The following is a 5531-nucleotide window of genomic DNA, read 5'->3' as shown; positions in this document are numbered from 1 at the left end:
ATGATGTTAAGATATGTAGAGTTAGAGGATGTGACGGCGAAGGTGGTAGGGATAGAGAACGGTGCCCGTATGCATGTGCCGCATGGCTGCCCTGCTAGCCACTGCCATACAATAAAATAAAATAAAAATAAAAAGAGGAATAACCTTCGAGGTCAATCATTACCTCGAAAGTGGATAGTAGACGTCACATAGTATATGTGTACCAAATTTCAGGTCAATAGGTCAAACAGTTTGTGAACTACAGGTGATTTAAAATCCTGGACAGCCAAATGAACAGCCACGGTAGTGTATTATATATAAAGATTTTCTGTTTTTTTGTGAAGAAAAGCTTTTGTTTATAAAGATCCTTGTCATGAATTTCCTACACAAGCCTGAGTTTTTGTATGGTTTCTCACTCCTGTGTATTTTGATTTATTTTGAATCATTAAGTGTATTCTGAACTTTAAAAGCAAGCTACTAATGTTGGTCCTGGACTGCAGATAGTTGGAGACTGGCTGGTTTGGTGTGAAGACATTCTGGATAAACAAAGAGAAATCCTGATCTGCTCTGCTAGCTAAGCTGAAGATCTCAATCCCTTTTTTAATTATGTGTGCTACTCTCATACAATGCTGTGACATATTATTGAAATGTATTTTTAGGCACCCCCACACAATTCTAATTACCAGGTGTTCAGTGGTTCCCAAGGGTTAACTGAGGGGTTCCTAACCTCCCAATACCCATCACCAAATTTTCCACTTTGACAATGAGGCAAACTGAGATCACTTGTGGGAGTGGATTATGGTGTAATGCAAGTTACCCTAATTTAAACTTGCTTAATGTAAACCAAGATCTATAGATAACAAAATCTAAAGAAGAATATTGGCAATTTAAAAATTTAAAGTAAAAAATTTCAATTTCCTTGTATTCCATAGGTAATATTTATGAGGAACCTCTCCATCACTTTACTTAAATAACCATATATAGCTAGTTTTAACAGGAGGGTAGTGAATGCATTCTGTTGACTCACGTTACCCTGTTAGTGGGAATATCCATAGAGGAACTCCAACTAATGTAATTTAAATATTATATTTCAATATGAGCAGAAAATATATTGAGCAATTTTCACCATAATAATTTATTAGCTCTACTTTTTTATTTTTATTATGTAACTAGCAAAATACCCACACTTCACAGCGGCGAAGTACTGCTTTAAAATTTTTATTAAGAAGAAGAGTGTTACAATCATGCAGCATTTTTTGTAATTGCTGCACCAGGGGTGTGTTAACTCCAGAAACATTAGCGCACCGCATTTGTGCTTCCTTTTCATCACCAGGGGCGTGTTAACTCCAGAAACATTAGCGCACCGCATTTGTGCTTCCTGTTCATCGTCCCCGACAAAATAAATTTGCAAAAATTTGTGTTCCTCAGTCGGCATAAATAAAAGACTGCCAATCAAGTGATACACTTGTCCCTGGACTTTAAATGAAGGCATAAAATTTCCCCCAACGATTTGGTTAGCACCAAATGACGTCATTTGAAATGCGCTGTTGTACTTTCGAATGTTGTTCAAGAAATGCTCACTTTGAGGATGTTCACCATTTAACAGGCCCTCAAGAAGGTCAGGAAGCTTATGTAAAGGAGTGAGAGAGACTTTACCACCATTACAGCACAAACCAGGGGACTCGCATTTCCACCTGTGAGCTTGACAATACTCACAGTCAACATCCATGGATCCAATGTGTACTGTTTTGTCAGATTCATAATGTATGTTTGGGTCGTACGCAAATCCACAATCGGCTTTTTTTGAGCCAAACCTGTTGTTTTCGTATGAGCCGCTTTTCATTATTGGGATCGTACCTAGAAACAGAAGCTCTATTAACTTGTGGATTTGCATGCAAATATTTAGCGGCAGCGTGTCTATGAACTTGTGGATTTGCCTGCGAGTATTTAGCGGCAGCGTCTCTATGAACTTGTGGATTTGCCTGCGAGTATTTAGCGGCAACTTCTCTATGAACTTGTGGATTTGCCTGCGAGTATTTAGCGACAGCGTGTCTATTAACTTGTGGATTTTTCTGTGAGTATTTGGCGGCAGCATCATGAAGTTGTTTCCGTCTAGCTGCATCAGAAAATGTACCATGACGTCTGACACGCCTCCTTTTTACTGTTTTCTCACAGCTTGTATTGCTGCTGTCATAATAATTGAGTTTCATGGTTTGTTTCAATTACGTTAGTATTTGCAGGACTTGTTGTGTTAAAGTGACATTCGGTATCTGTCAAGCGTTGTAAGCATATAACTGATTTCATCGATAACTTCACATCCAGCTTTTGAGAGTTTAAACATTCATAAACATCAAAGTGTCCACTACTCAAATCATCACCTGTGAATCTAAGATGTTTAAGAGGCATTGGTGGTTGTCCAAAGGTGTAAAATATTTGACCATTTCGGTACACTTGAAAGCGACAACCGAACAATTCAGTGGCAGCCATCAACTCACATGCAGAACCATACTGTAGGTGATGGGCTTAAGAATTTCACTCTTATAGTGCTCCTGTGTAGTATAATTATCTCCTGTACCGTCATCAGTCCACACCTTGAACCTGTCCCAGTCATTCAATACATAAGACACAATGTTTCTCCGGATATCAAGAGTGAGCCTGATATGGCCGTGCAATATGTAACACAGAGAATGGAAAAGGCAGTCGCCATCTCCGGGCATGGAAATCACTCGGTAAGTGACAGTTCTTTGATCGATGGTGATCACCTCGATAGACATGTTAATGGAGGTACAGTTGGAACGATAAAGGAAATGGGTACCTGAACAATGTCTCGATGCATGCTCAATAATCCAGGTAAGGAAATCCTAGAAATTTGATTCTGTTCATCTGGACAAAGTTTTTAAGTGGGATGAGATGAGAAAACACTTCAACAGGTGCTTGAGTTCACCGAGAAGGCTCGTCTAGCACAGCATGAAAAGTCTAAAACCAGGCAAAAGAGGAAGTTTGATCTACTTGCTGTGCGCCACAAACACCAGCACACTATGGGGAGTGCCCTCCACAACCAGCAGGGAGAAGGATGCCAGACAGAAACTAAAGATGTGGACAAATGGGTGAAGAACTTGTCTGACAAACAACTCACCCAAGCAGAGAGAAACGTCCTTTCTAAAGGGTTAAATTTTGCGGTCACACCGAACAAATCCCGCTAGTGGAACTGATTACAGCCACAGAATCTGCTATCAGAAACAACAACATTGCTGATTTGGAAGCAGAACAACTGCGGATAAAAGTTTCGGCATGTCTCAGCAATGCAAAACCCCCTGCATCCAATATCAGCATTGAGGAGAGGAAGGCCCTCACGGCACTCAGCAAGGACAACAACATCATCATTCTTCCAGCGGACAAGGGGAGATGCACAGTTGTGCTAAACCAGACAGACTACCATGAGAAAATTTTATCTCTGCTCAGTGACAAAAATACTTATGAGCCCTTAAAGCGAGATCCAGGTTGTGGTTACAAGAAAAAGGTGATAGATTGTCTTAAGCAGTTAGTTCAGGACAATGCTATTGACCGGACCACATACCACAGATTATACCCAGGGGAATCTACACCAAGTCTGTATGGTCTACCAAAAATACACAAACAGGGTGCTCCTTTAAGACCCATTGTCTGCATGATCAATTCAGTCATGTATAACATCTCCAAGTTCCTGGCCGCTGTTCTTAACCCGGTGGTAGGCAGCTCAAAACACCACATTCAGAACACATTGGATATCGTGGAGAAAGTGAGAGAAGTCATTATGGAGGCAGAAGAAACCTTGGTCTCATTTGATGTTACATCTCTATTCACTTGTGTCCCAGTGACTGAAGCAGTGGAGGTAGTACGTAAGAGATTACAGAATGACCCCACTCTCAGTAAAAGAACCTCTCTCAATGCAGACCAAGTGTGCCTACTTTTGTAACTGTGTCTTCAATCAACATATTTCATATACAAAAGCCAGTACTACAGGCAGAAGCACGGGTGTGCCATGGGTTCCCCTGTTTCACCTATAGTAGCCAATCTATATATGGAAGAAGTGGAAAAGAGGGCTCTATCATCCTATCCTGGAACACCACCGAGCCATTGGTTCAGATATGTGCATGACACCTGGGTGAAAATCAGATCTCAGGAGGTACCACAGTTCACAGACCACATCAACGGGGTGGACAAACACATCAAGTTCACCAGAGAGGATATGAAAAATAACAAGCTAGCCTTCCTAGACTGTGAAATTTCCATCGTCAACGGGGGACATTTGAAAGTGGATGTGTACCGTAAACCCACACATACGGACCAGTATCTAAGGTTTGACTCAACATCCACTAGAGCACAAACTAGGTGTCATTAGGACTCTACAACACAGAGCTAACACCATTCCCACAGACTCAGAGGCCAGGGAAGCAGAAGAACACAACGTCAAAAAGGCCCTGAGTAAATGTGGATATCCCAGCTGGTCCTTTGTCAAAGCAGGGAGGACACCTAAAGAATGCTCCAAGCGATTCATGAAAGAGGAAGGACATCCACTGCCTAAGCGAAAACCCTTAGTGATCCCGTATGTGTCAGGAGTATCGGAACAGCTGAGGCGCATTTTCTCGAAACACCAGGTCTCAGTGGCTTTCAAACCCCAAAACACGCTACGCCAAAGATTGGTCCATCCCAAGGATCGGGTCCCACGGCACAAACAGAGTAACATAGTTTACGCAGTTAAGTGCCAGGAGGAGTGCCGTGAATTGTACATCGGGGAAACCAAGCAGCCACTAGCTAAGCGTATGTCACAACACAGAAGAGCTTCCACGTCAGGCCAGGACTCCGCAGTCTATTTACATCTACAGGATAGTGGTCACTCCTTTAAAGATGAAGAGGTGCACATCCTGGACAGGGAGGAGCGCTGGTTTGAGAGAGGAATCAAGGAGGCCATTTACATGAAAAAGGAACGACCATCTCTGAACAGAGGAGGGGGCCTAAGGGTACATCTGTCGCCATCTTACAATGCTGTGATTGCAGCCATTCCTCAACCCTCTATGAATGGTTCACACGTCTACTAATCAGTGGACAATTTGCATATCTCTGATCAACTGGCCCTTTGTCAAAGGTGCTAGTTTCTGTGATTAAGCAAAGGTACTGTTTATAAGGTTGGGGAAACCTGCAGTCAATTGTGACTGAGGAAGAGACTTGGATAAGTCTCAAAATATTTCTCCCACTTAAAAACTTTGTCCAGATGAACAGAATCAAATTTCTAGGGTACCTGAACAATGTAAACTAAGTCTAAAATACCTACACAATAACTATAATCGTAATAAACGAACAATAAAACAGTGGAGAAGCCATGGATTAAATAAAAAGGCTACAGTTATCAGCAGGGAGACGTGAATACCGTGGCGAAGCAAGGAAGGGAATGAAGAGACCGGATCGACAGACGGCTTTATATAGGCAGGCAGCCAACTACGTGGGAGGCATGGGGATGGGGGAACCCAACGCCGCCTCACGCGATGACCGAGCTGCAGGCTATGGACGTATAT

The 5531-nt window shown here is 42.2% G+C and overlaps 1 pseudogene; it reads left to right on the top strand.

The window, feature by feature from the left end:
• The first annotated feature begins 3017 nt into the window (after positions 1-3017).
• LOC127526642 (uncharacterized) lies at positions 3018-5120 on the top strand (annotated as a pseudogene).
• The last annotated feature ends 411 nt before the right edge of the window (positions 5121-5531 follow it).

The sequence above is a fragment of the Erpetoichthys calabaricus genome, chromosome 2, assembly GCF_900747795.2.
Source record: "Erpetoichthys calabaricus chromosome 2, fErpCal1.3, whole genome shotgun sequence".
Taxonomy (NCBI): domain Eukaryota; kingdom Metazoa; phylum Chordata; class Cladistia; order Polypteriformes; family Polypteridae; genus Erpetoichthys; species Erpetoichthys calabaricus.
Note: the sequence above shows the minus strand (reverse complement) of the source record. Positions and strands in the feature narration are given on the sequence as shown.